A 21389-nucleotide genomic window follows, 5' to 3' on the forward strand; every position below is an offset into this window, starting at 1 on the left:
TTCATTGGCTTACAGTTTTACCCAATAACTGTACTGACCAAGCCAAATAACATGGCTTTTTACTAGCAGAACAGTAGACCATAAGGCAAAATGATCAGAGAGGAGTTTTGCATATAAAACTTCTGTTTCATCAAAATGTTGACTTTTCTCTATTTCTCGTAACACTGTAGTACAGTATCCTTTTCTCAGGACTGGGTTTAAGAAACTCCCTGGATTTATGTACAGACTCCTTTCCTTAGCCATGCCACACAGTTTCCCGTGCTCTATGTCCTGAGAGGAATTGTGGACAGTCACAGTCAGATGACTTAACTCATTCACAGTTTCTGTTTCAGTTTGAGAATCAGACTGTGAAAACTACTTCCAGATTTGCTCCTTTGGGGCATTTTTATACCATAGATAATTGGCTTTGGGCACGTTGGACTAGCAGCCCTTAATCTTTTTAAAAAGGTGCTCATTTCCCTGGGACTTTGATATCATCCCAAAGTTTGATGGTGATCACCTTTGGAACCAGGTTGGTGGCGCCATGTGGAATAGACCGCGCCTGCATGTTTTGGAGCTCAGGGTATACCTATACATTGGAACCTCTGGAGGCAAGACAGTGAGTACCCTGGGAAGAACACTGGCTTTGGAATCATCCTGGGTTCGTACTTAACCCTGATAGCTGAAAGAACTTGGTCAAGTACTTTCCCTAAGCCTCAGTTTTCTCATTGGCAAAATAAGGTCCTAAGAGCATGGGAGGGAAGTGATGATTAAAGAGGCTAAAACATCAAAGGTGCTGAGCGCAGTGCCTGGTACATGGTTACACAGAGTAAACAACAGTGTTGCAGCACCTAGAACCAGTGCTTGCATGGGCTCAGTAAATAATTGTTGAATGAATGAATGGACTCCTAACTGCAGGTTGGAAAATATTACTTTATGAACACTTTAAAAAGTGAAAAGAGGAATTCCCTTGTGGCACAGTGGTTGAGAGTCTGCCTGCCAATGCAGGGGACACGGGTTCGTGCCCCGGTCCGGAAGGATCCCACAGGCCGCGGAGCGGCTGGGCCTGTGAGCCACGGCCACTGAGCCTGCGCGTCCGGAGCCTGTGCTCCACAATGGGAGAGGCCACAACAGTGAGAGGCCCATGTACCGCAAAAAAAAAAAAAAAAAGGTGAGAAGAATAGAGAAAAACACAATATGGACACTGATGTATAGACTTCTACAATTTTGCTATACTTGCTTCAGATTTTTAAAGAAATAAAGTGTCATAAATACAACTGACTTCCCCTGTGCACCCCTCCCAAATCTCTTTCATCTCCTCTCCCCAGAGGCAATTGCTTTGAGAGTATTCCCACATATATATGTAAATGAACAACATACAGCACAGCTTTGCTTATTTTCACTCTTTATATAAAAGCATTATGTACTACTCTCTAGCTTTTTTTTTTTTTTTGGCTCACCATTATGTCTTTGAGATTAATTCATGTTGATACATGTTGCTATAGTTCATCCATTTTTTCCCCTGCCTTATAAGGCAAGTATTTTATGACTAAATCATAAATTATTTATCTATCCATGGTATTGGTGAATATTTAGGTTCCCCTCAATCCCCCCAATTTCTTGCTGTTATAACAATTATGCAATAAACATTTTTTTTAACAACCTCATTGGAGTATAATTGCTTTACAATGTTGTGTTAGATTCTGCTGTATAACAAAGTGAATCAGCTGTACATGTCACAGCTGACATATGTATACATATGTCCTCATATCCCCTCCCTCTTGCGTCTCCCTCCCACTCTCCCTATCCCACCCCTCTAGGGTGGTCACAGAGCACTGAACTGATCTCCCTGTGCTATGCAGCTGCTTCCCACTAGCTATCTATTTTACATTTGGTAGTTTATGTATGTCCACGTCACTCTCTCACTTTGTCCCAGCTCACCTTTCCCCCTCCCTGTGTCCTCAAGTCCATTCTCTACGTCTGCGTCTTTATTCCTGTCCTGCCCCTAGGTTTTTCAGAACCGTTTTTTGGTTTTTTTTAGATTCCATATATATGTGTTACCATACGGTATTTGTTTTTCTCTTTCTGACTTACTTCACTCTGTATGACAGACTCTAGGTCCATCCACCTCACTACAAATAACTCAATTTCGTTTCTTTTTTATGGCTGAGTAATATTCCATTGTATGTATGTGCCACATCTTCTTTGTCCATTCATTTGTCAATGGACACTTAGGTTGCTTCCATGTCTGGCTATTGTAAATAGAGCTGCAATGAACATTGTGGTACATGACTCTTTTTGAATTATGGTTTTCTCAGGGTATATGCCCAGTAGTGGGATTGCTGGGTCATATGGTAGTTATATTTGTAGTTTTTTAAGGAACCTCCATACTGTTCTCCATAGTGGCTGTATCAATTTACATTCCCACCAACAGTGCAAGAGGGTTCTCTTTTCTCCACACCCTCTCCAGCATTTATGGTTTCTAGATTTTTTAACAATGACCATTCTCACCAGTGTGAGGTGATACCTCATTGTGGTTTTGATTTGCATTTCTCTAATGATTAGTGATGTTGGGCATCCTTTCATGTGTTTGTTGGCAATCTGTATATCTTCTTTGGAGAAATGTCTATTTAGGTCTTCTGCCCATTTTTAGACTGGGTTGTTTGTTTTTTTGATATTGAGCTGCATGAGCTGCTTGTAAATTTGGGAGATTAATCCTTTGGCACTTGCTTCATTCGCAGATATTTTCTCCCATTCTGAGGTTTGTCTTTTCATCTTGTTAATGTTTTCCTTTGCTGTGAAAAAGGTTTTTTTTTTTTTCTTTTTCGGTACGCGGGCCTCTCACTGCTGTGGCCTCTCCCATTGCGGAGCACAGGCTCCGGATGCGCAGGCTCGGCGGCCATGGCTCACGGGCCCAGCTGCTCTGCAGGATGTGGGATCTTCCCAGACCAGGGCACGAACCCATATCCCCTGCATCAGCAGGTAGACTCTCAACCACTGCGCCACCAGGGAAGCCCTGTACAAAAGCTTTTAAGTTTCATTAGGTCATTATTTTTGTTTTTATTTCCATTCCTCTAGGAGGTGGGTCAAAAAGGATCTTGCTGTAATTTATGTCATAGAGTGTTCTGCCTATGTTTTCCTCTAAGAGTTTTATAGTGCCTGGCCTTACATTTAGGTCTTTAATCCATTTTGAGTTTATTTTTGTGTATGGTGTTAGGGAGTGTTCTAATTTCATTCTTGTACATGTAGCTGTCCAGTTTTCCCAGCACCACTTATTGAAGAGGCTGTCTTTTCTCCATTGTATATTATTGCCTCCTTTGTCAAAGATAAGGTGACCATATGTGCATGGGATTATCTCTGGGCTTTCTATCCTGTTCCATTGATCTATATTTCTGTTTTTGTGCCAGTACCATACTGTCTTAATTACTGTAGCTTTATATTATTGTCTGAAGTCCAGGAGCCTGATTCCTCCAGCTCTGTTTTTTTTTCTCAAGATTGCCTTGGCTATTTGGGTTCTTGTGTTTCCATACAAATTGTGAAATTTTTTGTCCTAGTTCTGTGAAAAATGCCATTGGTAGTTTGATAGGGATTGCACTGAATCTGTAGATTGCTTTGGGTAGTATTGTCATTTTCACAATGTTGATTCTTCTAATCCAAGAACATGGTATATCTCTCCATCTGTTTGTATCATCTTTAATTTCTTTCATCAGTGTCTTATAGTGTTCTGCATACAGGTCTTTTGTTTCCTTAGGTAGGTTTATTCCTAGGTATTTTATTCTTTTGTTGCAATGGTAAATGGGAGTGTTTCCTTTGTTTCTCTTTCTGATTTTTCATTGTTAGTGTATAGGAATGCAAGAGATTTCTGTGCATTAATTTTGTATCCTGCTACTTTACCAAATTCATTGATTAGCTCTAGTAGTTTTCTGGTAGCATCTTTAGAATTCTCTGTATAGTATCATGTCATCTGCAAACAGTGACAGCTTTACTTCTTTTCCGATTTGGATTCCTTTTATTTCTTTTTCTTCTCTGATTGCTGTGGCTAAAACTTCAAAACTATGTTGAACAATAGTGGTGAGAGTGGACAACCTTGTCTTGCTCCTGATCTTAGAGAAAATGGTTTCAGCTTGTCACAATTGAGAACGATGTTGGCTGTGGCTTTGTCATATATGGCCTTTATTGTGTTGAGGTAAGTTCCCTCTATGCCTACTTTCTGGAGGGTTTTTATCATAAATCGATGTTGAATTTTGTCAAAAGGTTTTTCTGCATCTATTGAGATGATCATATGGTTTTTCTCCTTCAGTTTGTTAATATGGTGTATCACATTGATTGATTTGCATATACTGAAGAATCCTTGCATTCCTGGGATAAACCCCACTTGATCATGGTGTATGATCCTTTTAATGTGTTGTTGGATTCTGTTTGCTAGTATTTTGTTGAAGATTTTTGCATCTATGTTCATCAGTGTTATTGGCCTGTAGTTTTCTTTCCTTGTGACATCTTTGTCTGGTTTTGGTATCAGGATGATGGTGGCCTCATAGGATGAATTTGGGTGTGTTCATCCTTCTGCTATATTTTGGAAGAGTTTGAAAAGGATAGGTGTTAGCTCTTCTCTAAATGTTTGATAGAACTCGCCTGTGAAGCCGTCTGGTCCTGGGCTTTTGTTCGCTGGAAGATTTTTAATCACAGTCTCAATTTCAGTGCTTGTCTTTGGTCTGTTTATATTTTCTATTTCTTCCTGGTTCAGTCTCGAGAGGTTGTGCATTTCTAAGAATGTGTCCATTTCTTCCAGGTTGTCCATTTTATTGGCATAGAGTTGCTTGTAGTAATCTCTCATGATCCTTTGTATTTCTGCAGGGTCAGGTGTTATTTCTCCTTTTTCATTTCTAATTCTTTTGATCTGAATCTTCTCCCTTTTTTTCTTGATGAGTCTGGATAACGGTTTATCAATTTTGTTTATCTTGTCAAAGAAGCAGCTTTTAGTTTTATTGACCTTTGCTATTGTTTTCTTCATTTGTTTTTCATTTATTTCTGATCTGATCTTTATGATTTCTTTCCTTCTGCTAACTTTGGGGTATTTTTGTTCTTCTTTCTCTAATTGCTTTAGGTGTAAGGTTAGGTTGTTTATTTGAGATGTTTCTTGTTTCTTGAGGTAGGTTTGTATTGCTGTAAACTTCCCTCTTAGAGCTACTTTTGCTGCATCTGATAGGTTTTGGGTCATGGTGTTTTCATTGTCATTTGTTTCTAGGAATTTTTTGATTTCCTCTTTGATTTCTTCAGTGATCTCTTGGTTATTTAGTAGTGTATTGTTTAGCCTCCATGTTTTGTATTTCTTACAGATTTTTTCCTGTAATTGATATCTAGTCTCATAGCGTTGTGGTCAGAGAAGATACTTGATACGATTTCAATTTTCTTAAATTTACCAAGGCTTGATTTGTGACCCAAGATATGGTCTATCCTGGAGAATGTTCCATGAGCACTTGAGAAGAAAGTGTATTCTTTTGTTTTTGGATGGACTGTCCTATAAATATCAATTAAGTCCATCTTGTTTAATGTATCATTTAGAGCTTGTGTTTCCTTATTTATTTTCATTTTGGATGATCTGTCCATTGGTGAAAGTGGGGTGTTAAAGTCCCCTACTATGATTGTGTTACTGTCGATTTCCCCTTTTATGGCTGTTAGCATTTGCCTTATATATTGAGGTGCTCCTGTGTTGGATACGTAAATATTTACTATTGTTATATCTTCTTTTTGGATTGATCCCTTGATCATTATATAGTGTCCTTCTTTTTCTCTTGTAATAGTCTTTATTTTAAAGGCTATTTTGTTTGATTTGAGAATTGCTACACCAGCTTTCTTTTGATTTCTATTTGCATGGAATATCTTTTTCTATCCCCTCACTTTCAGTCTGTATGTGTCCCTAGGTCTGAAGTGGGTCTCTTGGAGATAGCATATATATGGGTCTTGTTTTTGTATCCATTCAGCCAGTCTGTGTCTCTTGGTTGGAGCATCTAATCCATTTACGTTTAAGGTAGTTATCAGTATGTATGTTCCTATTACCATTTTCTTGATTCTTTTCGGTTTGTTATTGTAGGTCTTCTCTTGTGTTTCCAGCCTAGAGAAGTTCCTTTAGCATTTGTTGTAAAGCTGGTTTGGTGGTGCTGAATTCTCTTAGCTTTTTCTCTGTCGACTCTGAATGAGATCCTTGCTGGGTAGAGTAATCTTGGTTGTAGGTTTTTCCCTTTCATCACTTTGAATGTGTCCTGCCACTTCCTTCTGCCTTGCAGAGTTTCTGCTGAAAGATTAGCTGTTAACCTTATGGGGATTCCCTTGTATGTTATATGCTGTGTTTCCCTTGCTGCTTTTAATATTTTTTCTTTGTATTTAATTTTTGATAGTTTGATTAATATGTGTCTTGGTGTGTTTCTCCTTGAATTTATCCTGCATGGGACACTCTGTGCTTCCTAGACTTGACTGACTATTTCCTTTCCCATATTAGGGAAGTTTGTTTTGTTTTGTTTTGTTTTTTTGCAGTACACGGGCCTCTCACTGTTGTGGCCTCTCCCGTTGCAGAGCACAGGCTCCGGACGCGCAGGCTCAGCGGCCATGGCTCACGGGCCCAGCCGCTCCACGGCATGTGGGATCTTCCCAGACCGGGGCACGAACCTGTGTCCCCTGCATCGGCAGGTGGACTCTCAACCACTGCACCACCAGGGAAGCCCTAGGGAAGTTTTCAACTATAATCTCTTCAAATATTTTCTCAGTCCCTTTCTTTTTCTCTTCTTCTTCTGGGACCCATATAATTTGAATGTTGGTGCGTTTAATGTTGCCCCAGAGGTCTCTGAGACTGTCATCAATTCTTTTCATTCTTTTTTCTTTATTCTTCTCTGTGGTAGTTATTTCCACTATTTTATCTTCCAGGTCACTTATCCATTCTTCTGCCTCAGTTATTCTGCTATTGATTCCTTCTAGAGAATTTTAAATTTCATTTATTGTGTTGTTCATCATTGTTTGTTTGCTCTTTAGTTCTTCTAGATCCTTGTTAATCATTTCTTGTATTTTCTCCATTCTATTTCCAAGATTTTGGATCATCTTTACTATCATTACTCTGAAATCTTTTTCAGGTAGACTGCCTATTTCCTCTTCATTTGTTTGGTCTGGTGTTTTTACCTTGCTCCTTCATCTGCTGTGTTTTTCTCTGTCTTCTCATTTTGCTTAGTTTACTGTGTTTGGGGTCTCCTTTACACAGGCTGCAGGTGAGTAGTTCCTGTTGTTTTTGGTGTCTGCCCCCAGTGGGTAAGGTTGGTTCAGTGGGTTGTGTAGGCTTCCTGGTGAAGGGGACTGGTGCCTGTGTTTTGGTGGATGAGGCTGGATCTTGGCTGTCTGGTGGGCAGGTCTATGTCCAGTGGTGTGTTTTGGGGTTTCTGTGACCCTATTATGATTTTAGGCAGCCTCTCTGCTAATGGGTGGGGTTGTGTTCCTTTCTTGCTAGTTGTTTGGCCTAGGGTGTCCAGCACTGTAGCTTGCTGGTCATTGAGTGGAGCTGGGTCTTAGCATTGACATGGACATCTCTGGGAGAGCTTTTGCCCATTTTATATTACATGGAGCTGGGAGGTCTCTGGTGGACCAATGTCCTGAACTCATGTGTCCCACCTCGGAGGCACAAGCCTGACACCCGGCCGGAGCACCGAGACCCTGTCAGCCACATGGCTCAGAAGAAAAGGGAGAAAAAAAGAAAGAAAGAAAGAAAGGAAGGAAGGGAGGGAGGGAGGGAGGAAGGAAGGAAGGAAGGAAGAAAGAAAATAAAATAATGAAAATTTAAAAAATTATTAAAAATAAAAAAGTAATTAAAAAAAGAAAAAAAAAAGGACAGAACCCTGGGACAAATGGTAAAAGCAAAGCTATATAGATAAAATCACACAAAGGATACATATACATACTCACAAAAAGAGAAAAAGGAAAAATATATGTATATTTATTTATACAAAGAAAAGGAAGAGAGCAACCAAATCAATAAACAAATCTACCAATGATAATAAACTCTAAATACTAAGATAAACATAAAACCAGAAACAAACTAGGTGCAAAAAGCAAACCCCAAGTCTACAGTTTCTCCCAAAGTCCACCGCCTCAATTTTGGGATGATTCGTTGTCTAATCAGGTATTCCACAGATGCCGGGTACATGATGTTGCTTGTGGAGATTCAATCCACTGCTCCTGAGGCTGCTGGGAAAAATTTCCCTTTCTCTCCTTTGTTCACCCAGCTCCTGGGGTTCAGCTTTGGATTTGGCCCCGCCTCTGCGTGTAGATCGCCTGAGGGCGTATGTTCTTCGCTAAGACAGGATGGGGTTAAAGGAGTAGCTGATCTGGGGGCTCTGGCTCACTCAGGCCGGGCGGAGGGAGGGGTACGGAGTGTGGAGCGAGCCTGCGGCTGCAGAGGCCAGTGTGATGTTGCACCAGCCTGAGGTGCGCCATGCGTTCTCCCTGGGGAAGTTGTCCCTGGATCCCGGGTCCCTGGGCAGTGGCGGGCTGGACAGGCTCCCCGGAAGGGGGGTCTGGATAGTGACCTGTGCTCACACACAGGCTTCTTGGTGGCGGCAGCAGCAGCCTTACCCTCTCATGCCTGTCTCTGGGGTCCGCGCTGATAGCCACGGCTCGCGCCCCTCTTGGAGCTCGTTTCGAGCTCGTTTAGGCGGTGCTCTGAATCCCCTCTCCTCGCGCACCCTGAAACAATGGTCTCTTGCCTCTTAGGCAGGTCCAGAGTTTTTCCCGGACTCCCTCCCGGCTAGCCGTGGTGCACTAACCCCTTCAGCCTGTGTTCACGCCGCCAACCCCAGTCCTCTCCCTGTATCCAACCGAAGCCCGAGCCTCAGCTCCCAGCCCCGCCCGCCCTGGCGGGTGAGCGGACAAGCCTCTCGGGCTGGTGAGTGCCGGTCGGCCCCGATCCTCTGTGCGGGAATCGCTCCGCTTTGCCCTCCGCACCCCCGTGGCTGGCCTCTCCTCTGTGGCTCCGAAGCTCCCCCCGCCGCCTCCCGCAGTCTCCGCCAGTGAAGGGGCTTCCTCGTGTGTGGGAACTTTTCCTCCTTCCCAGCTCCCTCCCCAAGGTGCAGGTCCCGTCCCTATTCTTTTGTCTCTGTTTTGACTTTTTTCTGTTGCCCTACCCAGATACATGGGGAGTTTCTTGCCTTTTGGGAAGTCTGAGGTCTTCTGCCAGCGTTCAGTAGGTGTTCTGTAGGAGTTGTTCCACATGTAGATGTATTTCTCATGTATTTGTGGGGAGGAAGGTGATCTCCACGTCTTTCTCCTCTGCCATCTTCAAGGTCTCCACAGTAAACATTCTTATCTGTCCTTCTGATGCAGGGTACACAAACAGAAGCGGAACTATTTGGGCTTTGGGCATGTGCATCTTCCATTTACTAGATATTAAAATTTTGCTCTCCAAGGTGCTTGTATGTGTTTCTATTACCAGCAGAAGAGCATTCCCATTTCTCCACAAATTTGCCAACACTTGCATTGTTAGGTTTGAGTATGAAGTGATAACTCACTTCCGTTTTAATTTGTATTTTCCTGATTACTGACGAATCTGAACAGCACCTTTTCATACATTTATGTAAGATCATTTGTTTTTCCTCAATTGTGAGTCGCCTGTTAGTATCTTTACCATTTTCCAGTGGATTACTATGTCTTTTTTTTTTTTAACATCTTTATTGGAGTATAATTGCTTTACAGTGTTTTGTTAGTTTCTGGTGTATAACAAAGTGAATCAGCTATATTATTATTATTGATTTATAGATGTTCATAAATTCTGGATACTAATTCTTTGTCACATTTTTACAAATCTCCCAGTTTCCCACAACTAGTTCACACTCTTTGTCCTATCACATTTTCTCACAACTTTCCACTCTTCATTAAACCTAGCAAAAACACCAAACTCATAGATACAGAGAACGCATAGGTGGTTGCCAGAGGTTGGGGTTGCAGGGTAGCGGGTATGTAAAATGGGTGAAGGGGATCAAAATGTTCAAACTTCCAGTTATAAAATAAATAAGTCCTGGGGATGTGATGTACAGCATGGCGACTGTAGTTAACAATTCTTCCTGTGTGTTTGAAAGTTGCTGAGAGTATATCATATATGTTCTTATCACAAGAAAAATTTGTGACTGTGGGTGATGGATATTAACTAGACTTATTGTGGTGATCATTTTACAGTACATATGAATATTGATTCATTATGTTGTACACCTGAAACATATAATGTTATATGTCAATTATATCTCAATTTAAAAAAACTAGCATAAAAAACACCCAGGTTTAAACAACAAGGTCCTACTGTACAGCACAGGGAACTGTATGCAATATCCTCTGATAAATTATAATGGAAAAGAATATGAAAAAGAATGTATATATTTTTATAACTGAATCACTTTGCTGTACAGCAGAAATTAACACAACATTGTACATGAGCTTTACTTCAATAAAATAAATGGAAACCAACAAACAAACCATGCTCAGGTTTAACCATTTCTTTAGGTCTTCATTTTCTTATGATGGCTTCTGTGTCACGTAAACTTATGTTAAATAAATTTGTATGCTTTTCCTCTTGTTAATCTGTCTTTTGTTACAGAGACCTAATCAAGAGCCTGAGATGAGTAGAGGAAAGATCTTTTTCCTCCCCTATGTATTCTAAAATTCTGTATTCTACTTTTTTGATCTTGTATCAAAACACAGAGAAACTTCTAAATTGTCACCTGGAATTTTATCTTGTTCCTAAGGTGAAACTATTCTTTCCTAGTGAAAGCTTTTAAAATATTTGTTAGCTCATTGTCTCAGGTGGTACCATACATTTATCTTATTATGCTAGCTGATTTACTGCAGAAAAATGGCAAGGAGATGATAGCCTCGGAAAGGGAGGTAAATGTCTTTGACGATGACATTTTGAGATTCTGTAGAATTTGGGGGTTATTTTATTGCTGTTATTTATATGAATTCACATTTAACATTGTTTCTGCAAGCTAGACAGTGTTGCTATAAGTCACAAAACCTTTTTGCCCACTGGCAAGATGAAGCAGTTTTGTGAAAACTGCTGAAAATAGCTTTTCCCACATACGCACAACAGCTGTTTCATTTTATTTTGTAACAGCAACAAATCTCTAAACCTATTCCCTAAAACTTATTACAAATCACACACTCATATTCTTTGGAGCTATAAAACATAGCAGTTAAATATAGAAATGCACAAAAAGAAAATGAATTCAAGTCCTACAATCCAGATAGTGCCTTTGGACATTTAAAGACAAGAAAAGTGATACACATACAGGGCTTACATCTGCACAGTACATGCCGAGACTTCTTTTCCAGACACTCAGGGCATTTCCCCCAAGAGAGTTTCTTTGTATTCTTCCAGAAGAAATGCACTTCATTTCTCATAAGGGATCATACTCTACACACCATTTTGTCCTTTAGTTTTTTACCCCTGATAATCTACGTCGAGGTTGTGTCACACGTGAGCATACAGGTATGTGGAGTGCCCATTAATGTCAGTATCCCATTTACTGTATGGATGATCTGCATTTTTTTAAAAAAACAGTGCCATAGTCTCTATTAATGGGTATTTAGATGTTTCTAGGCTTTTTGTTTGTTTCTGCTTTGGTTTTGCTTTTTCCATGCCATGCTGCAGGAAACATCCTCATCCATGTAATTTTGGCCCATTTGTTCTGGTATATCTGTAGGGTAACTTGCTAGTGGGGGAATTTGTTAGTTCACCAATTATGTGCTTTTTAAGTTCTTCAGTTTTAATCCTGGAGATTTAAAAAAATACATTCTCAAATGCTAATTTTGGAGTAAAGGCCTGATGCTAGTTGAGGAAGACTTCTTTTTTTAAAAATAGCATTGAGTTATTTTGTGTGGCTGGGGGTGGAGGGAGAAAAGAGAAACATCATTTTACTCACGGTGCATCTAAATATATGAAAATGTGGGGCATGTTTTTAACAGAATATGCTTCACTTTGCACTAAGGGAACACGTAGGCTCGTTTACTGGCAGGCATTGGGTATCTGGTGGCTGATACCTGGTGGAGGTCTGGAGCTCACTGAGACCCACTCGCCTATCTCCCCTGTGAGGTGACTGCCCTTGCTGCTGCCTTGAGTCGCTCCTTAGAGTTGGACAGTCCAGGAGAGGGCCTGGCCCTAGAAGGTCTTTGTAAAATGTGCCTGCTGTGCTCAAGGGAGGAAGGCAGGACTTCTTAGAGGCCCCTGCCCCAGCCCTGTTCTGTTAATAGGGTGAGAATGCTCTTCACCTTGGAAGGCCTTGAAAAGGCCAGTACAAAATAGATGCCTTTCAGTGTAGCCTCTAGAAAAGGATGGGAAAGAGAAGGGATAGGCAAGAGAGAAGGTCAGGCCTGGTGCTAGGGAGTGTCTATTGCCAAGACAACTTTGCCTGTTTTGTCTTTAGGCAAAAGCAGGAGGAGACGATACATAGAAAATCCTAAAGATACCACTGGAAAACTACTAGAGCTAATCAATGAATTTGGTAAAGTAGCAGGACACAAAATTAATTCACAGAAATCTCTTGCATTCCTATACACTAACAATGAAAAATCAGGAAGAGAAATTAAGGAAACACTCCCATTTACCACTGCAACTAAAAGAATAAAATACCTAGGAATAAACCTACCTAAGGAAACAAAAGACCTGTATGCAGAACACTATAAGACACTGATGAAAGAAATTAAAGATGATACAAACAGATGGAGAGATATACCATGTTCTTGGATTGGAAGAATCAACATTGTGTAAATGACTATACTACCCAAAGCAATCTGCAGATTCAGTGCAATCCCCATCAAATTACCAATGGCATTTTTCAGAGAAGTAGAACAAAAAATTTTACAATTTGTATGGAAACACAAAAGACCCCAAATAGCCAAAGCAATCTTGAGAAAGAGAAATGGAGCTGAGGGAATCAGGTTCCCTGACTTCAAACTATACTACAAAGCTACAGTAATTAAGACAGTATGGTACTGGTACAAAAACAGAAATATAGCTCAATGGAACAAGATAGAAAGCCCAGAGATAAATCCACACACATATGGTCACCTTATCTTTGACAAAGGAGGCAATAATATACAATGGAGAAAAGACAGCCTCTTCAATAAGTGGTGCTGGGAAAACTGTACAACTACATGTAAAAGAATGAAATTAGAACACTTCCTAACACCATACACAAAAATAAACTCAAAATGGATTAAAGACCTAAATGTAAGACCAGACACTATAAAACTCTTAGAGGAAAACATAGGAAAAACACTCTTTGACATAAACCACAGCAAGATCTTTTTTTTTTTTTTTTTTGCAGTATGTGGGCCTCTCACTGTTGTGGCCTCTCCCATTGTGGAGCACAGGCTCCGGACGAGCAGGCTCAGCGGCCATGGCTCACGGGCCCAGCCGCTCCACAGCATGTGGGATCTTCCCAGACCGGGGCACGAACCCGTATCCCCTGCATCGGCAGGCGGACTCTCAACCACTGCGCCACCAGGGAAGCCCAGCAAGATCTTTTTTGACCCACCTCCTAGAGTAATGGAAATAAAAACAAAAATAAACAAATGGGACCTAATGAAATTTAAAAGCTTTTGCATAGCAAAGGAAAACATAAGACGAAAAGACAACCCTCAGAATGGGAGAAAATATTTTCAAATGAAGCAACTGACAAAGGATTAATCTCCAAAATTTACAAGCAGCTCATGCAGCACAGTATTACAAAAGCAAACAACCCAATCCAAAAATGGGCAGAAGACCTAAACAGACATTTCTCCAAAGAAGATATACAGATTGCCAATAAACACATGAAAGGATGCTCAACATCACTAGTTATTAGAGAAATGCAAATCAAAACCACAGTGAGGTATCACCTCACACCAGTCTGAATGGTCATCATTAAAAAATCTAGAAACCATAAATGCTGGAGAGGGTGTGGAGAAAAGGGAACCCTCTTGCACTGTTGATGGGAATGTAAGTTGATACAGCCACTATGGAGAACAGTACAGAGGTTCCTTAAAAAACTACAAATATAACTACCATATGACCCAGCAGTCCCACTACTGGGCATATACCCTGAGAAAACCATAATTCAAAAAGAGACATGTACCACAATGTTCACTGCAGCACTATTTACAATAGCCAGGACATGGAAGCAACCTAAATGTCCATCAACAGATGAATGGATAAAGAAGATGTGACACATACATACAATGGAGTATTATTAGCCATAAAAAGGAATGAAATTGAGTTATTTGTAATGAGGTGGATGGACCTCACATTTTCATATATTTAGATGCACCGTGAGTAAAATGATGTTTCTCTTTTCTCCCTCCACCCCCAGCCACACAAAATAACTCAATGCTATTTTTAAAAAAAGAAGTCTTCCTCAACTAGCATCAGGCCTTTACTCCAAAATTAGCATTTGAGAATGTATTTTTTTAAATCTCCAGGATTAAAACTGAAGAACTTAAAAAGCACATAATTGGTGAACTAACAAATTCCCCCACTAGCAAGTTACCCTACAGATATACCAGAACAAATGGGCCAAAATTACATGGATGAGGATGTTTCCTGCAGCATGGCGTGGAAAAAGCAAAACCAAAGCAGAAACAAACAAAAAGCCTAGAAACATCTAGGCTTTTTGTTTAGAATGAAATCGAGTTATTTGTAATGAGGTGGATGGGCCTAGAGTCTGTCATACAGAGTGAAGAAAATCAGAAAGAGAAAAACAAATTGTATGCTAACCCACATATATGGAATCAGAAAAACGGTACTGATGAGCCTAGTGGCAGGGCAGAAATAAAGAAGCAGACATAGAGAATGGACTTGAGGACACAGGGCGGGGGAAGGGGAAGCTGGGACGAAGTGAGAGAGTAGCATTGATATATATACACTACCAAATGTAAAATGGATGTGACGACCTAGAGGGGTGGGATAGGGAGGGTGAGAGGGAGGCTCAAGAGGGAGGGGATATGGGGATATATGTAAGCATATGGCTGATTCACTTTGTTGTACAGCAGAAACTAACACAACACTGTAAAGCAATTATGCTCCAATAAAGACAAAAAAAAAAAAAAAAAAAGCAGGAGGAGAGCTGAGTTTCTCCACTTTTAAGAATTTCTGGCTCAAAGACTTAAATGTAAGACATGATACCATGAAACTTCCGGAAGACAACATAGACAAAACTCTCTAACGTAAATTGTAGCAATGTTTTCTTAGGTCAGTCTCCCAAGGCAAGAGAAATAAAAACAAACAAAACAACACAGAAACAAACAAACAAAAAAACCAAACGGGACCAAATCAAACCTATAAGCTTTTGCACAGCAAAGGAAACCATCAACAAAATGAAAAGACAACCTACAGAATGGGAGAAAATATTTGCAAATGGTGCAACTGACAAGGGCTTAATTCCCAAAATATATAAACAGCTTATACAACTCGATATCAAAAAAACAAACAGCCCAATAAAAAAATAGGCAGAAGACCTAAATAGACATTTCTCCAGAGAAGACATAGAGATGGCCAAGAGGCACATGAAAAGATGCTCAACATTGCCAATTAATAGAGAAATGCAAATCAAAACTGCAGTGAGGTATCACCTCACACCGGTCAGAGTGACCATCATCAAAAAATCTGTAAACAATAAATGCTGGACAGGGTGTGGAGAAAAGGGAACCCTCTTGCACTGTTGGTGGGAATGTAAATTGATACAGCCACTATGAAGAACAGGATGGAAGTTCCTTGAAAAACTAAAAATAGAATTACCATATGATCCAGCAATCCCTGGTCATATATCTACAAAAGACAACTCTAATTCAAAAAGGTACATTCACCCCAGTGTTCATAGCAGCACTATTTACAATAGGCAAGACATGGAAGCAACCTAAGTGTCCATCGACAGATGAACGGATAAAGATGTGGTGTGTGTATACACACACACACACACACACACACACACACACACACACACACACACGATGGAATATTTCTCAACCATAAAGAAGAATGAAATAATGCCATTTGCAGCAACATGGATGGACCTAATGAGTATCATACTAAGTGAAGTTTAAGTCAGACAGAGAAAGACAAATATGATATCACTTATATGTGGAATCTAAAAAAAATGATAAAAATAAACTTATTTACAAAACAGAAATAGACTCACGGACATAGAAAACAAACTTGTGGTTACCAAAGGGGAAAGGGGCTGGAGGGATCAATTAAAAGCTTGGGATTAACAGACACACACACACACACACACACACACACACACACACACACACATGACACAAAAGAATCCCTTCCTTCCATAAAGATGGTAATGACAGTGGTGATAGCTCCTATTTAAGGTGCTTTACGGGCTTCCCCGGTGGCGCAGGGGTTGAGAGTCCGCCTGCCGATGCAGGGGACGCGGGTTCGTGCCCCGGTCCGGGAAGATCCCACGTGCCGCGGAGCGGCTGGGCCCGTGAGCCATGGCCGCTGAGCCTGCGCGTCCGGAGCCTGTGCTCCGCAACGGGAGAGGCCACAACAGTGAGAGGCCCACGTATCACAAAAAAAAAAAAAAAAAAAAAAAAAATAAGGTGCTTTACATGCAGGTTTGTACTTCATGTACATTCTCCTTGGATCTTCACAGTGATTCTATTTTACAGATGAAGAAACTGAAGCCCAAAGAAATCAAGTAACTTACAAGGACATACAACCAATAAGTGGCAGAACTGGGAGCCACGAGGAGTCCCTTGTTAAGGGCTCTTTCTGTTGCACGCTAATAAAGAACATGCAACTTATATATCATGAATAGCCTTCCAGATGTGAAATGAGGGGTCTTCCTTTTGGAGTTGAGGTAATAGCAATTGTTAAAACATGCTTTTCAGAAAAAGGTAAAACCATGGCTCTCCTACAGATACCAAAATGAGCACATGTCAAAGGTTTTGTTTTACTCATTAATCAACAAAGGAACTATGTAGATGTTATAACCAGCTCAAAAGAGAATTGAAAACCAGATACATTTCTAGATCAGGAATATCGAAACAAATATGTAAACGGAGTCAGACTGATTTTTGCACAGAGCAAGAGAGAAGGCAATTGAACCTCTACCAGGCATGACCATGATGGCATGTCTCTCAGTTTAACCTATAAACAAAGAGGTGTGAACAACTCAAAGACAATGGGCAGGGCTAGAATCAGATAACCCTTAAGTGTGTATTGTATGTAGACAATGCATAGTTTTCCACTAAAACACAAATTCATCTCTGCACAATTAATGTAGGTGTGTCAAACAGGCTGAAAGGACAAAGAGGCTGCCTCCATGGTAGGTTGGTGGTAAGGAGGAGTGTGGGCAAGAGTCAGCCAAGGATAGATTGAAGGTGTTTCTCAAGGTTTTGAAAAGGTCAAGATGCACGCTGACCTTTCCCTGCAGTCCTTTCGTGCTGGCCTGGCTCGGCCCTCCAGGGTAATCCTAGACAACTTGCCCTCCAGGTAGCAGCCTGTGCTCTCGTTTATTCCTGTTTCAGCCGTTAAAATTTACCTGCCCCATATTCCATTTCCCGAGACCCCCGCGTTCGGCCAGGTTACAGTTTGCTCTCTTAGGTAATCTGAGTATTTCTGTAGGGGCCCGTCCTCATCATTGTGTGTCCCTCCTGGCATCCATAGCCGTCCCCTGCCCACTGCAGCTCTGATCCTCTCCTGAGCCTGCCTCCACTGGGTATCCCTGTCCTTTGGATCTGTCACTTTCTCTTCCTCACCAAAATCTGGTCAGACACTTAGAAAGGATTGAATAAGCAAATCTCATTAGGGTAAGTTTTCATTTATTACCACTGCTCTGGGGCTGAGCCCTGTGTTAGGTGCTGGAGGTGTAGTAGCTTAGGTAGGAGTTCGTGCTGTACTGGTGAGACAGCCATGTAAATAATCATTACAACACAATGTGCTCAGTGCTTTGGCCAAGGTATGTGCACCTCAAGCGGTGATTACAGAAGAGGGAGGGATTAGCTCAGCTTGAGCTGGGTCTGGAAACATGAGTGGGCTTTTGCTGGGGGAAAAGGACCAACCCAGAAGCTGAGGCCCCCTCCCCTGCGTCTCCTGGTCAGCCAGTGACAGGCCGTTCTCTGTTCCCTTGGCTCTGCACCTGTTTAGACAAGGACAAAGCATCTTCTGCTCAGAGAGGCCTCTTCGGGCACCAGTGGGATCCCTGTAAGCAAAATCATTTGGGGTAAAGGAGATGCCAGGAAAGCAAAATTTCCTCTTACCTTGAAGTGTATGTATGTGTGTGGATAAATATGAGTTGTAAACGATGACTGTTTTTTATCTCTTAATTGAGGCTATTGGATTGATTTAGAAGTTTAGATCTCTGGAATTTTATTAGAAAAAAACTGTGACTGGACCTTGAGATCTGATTATAAGACTTAAAAATGATCTTCTAAGAGCACTTAGTTATCCTCCAGGCCCACCTGCCCATTCACCGAGGACGTCCTCCAGACTGATCTGTCTGTATAAAGCCGGGAGCCATCACTTGGGCATCTCCTTAGGAGTAAGTGCTCAGTGGGGCCCCCTCTGGCTGGGAGGAGTCCACAAGACATCCTCCCCAGAATGTAAAAGAGCTTATTCCTGAGGTCCAGGAGATTTCATTGTGCCGCCTCCACTCCTGAGAGGTGAAGGTCACCTGTGAGGGAGTTCCTGCTAACTAAGGAAGCTGTCCCAGAAGGGATCAGGCCAGGAACGTGATTGGAAGAGAACACAGTTAATCCCCGTTTGCCACCAAATCAGACTTTGAAAAGCTACTTGATCTATTAATAAAGAGTATGGCAACCCTCCTTATCTGAGCTGAACACAATTTCCAGTCACTTCCCAGAGCAGCCGCTTACAGAGTAACTGACATTCAGCGTGAGCCAGGTTTATTGGGTGGGCTGACCCTGGCTCAGGGCCTCGAGGAGCAGAGTAGGGACTGGGGTCTCAGACCCTCTGTGTTTGGCTTTTAGCCACTGCTGGGAAGGGTTTTTATTTAGACACACTATTGATTCTCCTTGTTGGATAATTATCCACGGCTGGAGTTGTGAAGATTGAAGGTAAATGGTAGGCAAATGCCCGACAGGGGGTGGGAAGGACTACGTTTCATGGTTCATGTTGTGTGGAAAATAGATTCGGTTCCTTGTTTTCTTTAAGATTGAAGTTTTCATGCTTGCTGTCTTTATTCGAATTTTCCCTGGTCTCGCTACATCCATAAGGACCCTGGGAGAAAGGGCTTAACAAAGAGGTTTCAGGTTGGGTAAGTACTGTGATTCAAAGGCTTCTAGAAACCATTCTTCCCTTAAGATGTCTCTCTGTACTCGCTCACTGAACAGAATGCCCTTTGAGGCTCCCAGAAGCCCTGTGAAAACATATTACTGAAGAAAGGACCCTTCTTCACAGCTAAGTTTATAGGAATAATTTTTTTTTTTTTTTGCGGTACGCGGGCCTCTCACTGCTGTGGCCTCTCCCGTTGCGGAGCACAGGCTCCGGACGCGCAGGCTCAGCGGCCATGGCTCACGGGCCCAGCCGCTCCGCGGCATGTGGGATCTTCCCGGACCGGGGCATGAACCCGTATCCCCTGCATCGGCAGGCGGACTCTCAACCACTGTGCCACCAGGGAAGCCCAGGAATAATTATTGAGAATTATTCTGAAGGAATGGAAGAAAAGGCAGGTATGTTTGATGAAAGAATGGAGATTCTGGGAGTTCCCTGGTGGCCTAGTGGTTAGGATTCTGGGCTTTCACTGCTGTGGCCTGGATTCAGTCCCTGGTCTGGGAACAGAGAATCCAACAAGCCATGCAGCATGGCCCCCCCCCAAAAAAGAATGGAGATTCTGAAAATGTTTAACCATTGGAAGATGAGTTGTTCAGGCCACCAGAAGGCTAAAGCAGGGAGCCCAGGCTTCGGCCAGAGCAGCCAACCCAACGCTGTTGGGATCATCCCCCGGAAGATAAGCGTGACAGACACAGATGTCACCTTTTATTTCCTGTGGCCTGCCCTACAACATACAAAATCTGACACAAGAATGGACATCCTTATTACTGCAGTACCTAGAATTATATTGTGAGCCTGACACCAGCCATGAGAAGGCCACTGATCTCTCACAATACTCCAAGCAGTGGTGAGGTTAGTGGCCTTGAGAGGTCACTTCACCCAGTGCTCTGAAGATGGGTGGTGAAGTAAAAGGACAGGATTCGGCTTCAAGCTCGAGCCTCGTGTGGCCCTTTCCGCACCTCAGTAACCTTGGGCAAGGTCCTGAGGTTCAGATGAGAGTAGCGATTCTACTTCTTAGGGTTATTTAAGGTTCAACTGAGCTCTTTTATGTAAACTGCCCTTACAGTATCTTGGGCATCGTAGGTAGTCAAAAAATGTTTATTGGACTTTTATGGAGAAAGCCTATGTAGTTAATTTTCAGACTCTGTGAAACTATGGCCAACATAAATCCTGTCAGGGAGATCAGTGGCCTTTGGGGGAGGTGTGGAATCTATTGGCTTCTCACTATGTTCCCTACTTTTCATTATATCCCACACCTGTCTTGCCAAGTTTGCCCTGTGATGGTTGGTCATTATTATATAATAACATACACAAGTGGACAAAAGTTCAAGCAGTATGCAAAGCTGTTCAGTGAAATGAGCTTCTTGTGACCCCATTTACACTCCTCAGAGGTAGCCAATGTTGTTTCTCTTGTTTCCTTCCAGAAATTTTTCCTGCAGGTACACTCCTAAGTGTCTTGTTCTTTACACAAATGAGAGCAGCCCAGACACACTCTTCTGTACCTTGGTTTTTTTTTTTTTTTCCAGTAACTTTACATCACATCAATATTGACTAATACAATACAAAAGCTAGATTATTTGGAAGATCATGGGCAACCCGGGAGGACAACTGGTGCTTCCAGACAAAGAATGGATCTGGTTAAGAATCTAGGACTTGAGCACCTTTAAAGCTGCAAGGGATTTAATTATATTCCTTTGGCTTCTTGTCTGATTCCCCCTGGAGGACCTTCTGGGTTAATTATGGGTCCCAGGGACACTGGCAGACACAGCTGCTGCATTGCTGTTCCACAGAGGTAATTAATCATCCAGCCTGAGCCAGGAGAGAATGCTCCATTCTCTGTCCTCATTACCAATAGCTTCTGGAGAAGGAAAATTTTCTTGTAAAACGGAACCACATGTGATTCTTTTTAGAATTATAGTGTTTCCATACTGGGTTTTCTGTCGTAAAATAGAGGGGAAAAATTGTGTTTGTATGTACTGGGGGTGGGGTGTAAATCACTTGACTCTCTGGGGTCATCTATTGATAATTTGGAAGTCTTATTCAAAGGGACACTATGTGCCTACTTATTTCCCCTCTTTCCATCTTCCTTTTTTTTTTTTTTTTG

This window comes from Lipotes vexillifer, unplaced genomic scaffold (genome assembly GCF_000442215.2).
Source record: "Lipotes vexillifer unplaced genomic scaffold, Lipotes_vexillifer_v1.1 scaffold240, whole genome shotgun sequence".
Classification (NCBI taxonomy): Eukaryota; Metazoa; Chordata; class Mammalia; order Artiodactyla; family Lipotidae; genus Lipotes; species Lipotes vexillifer.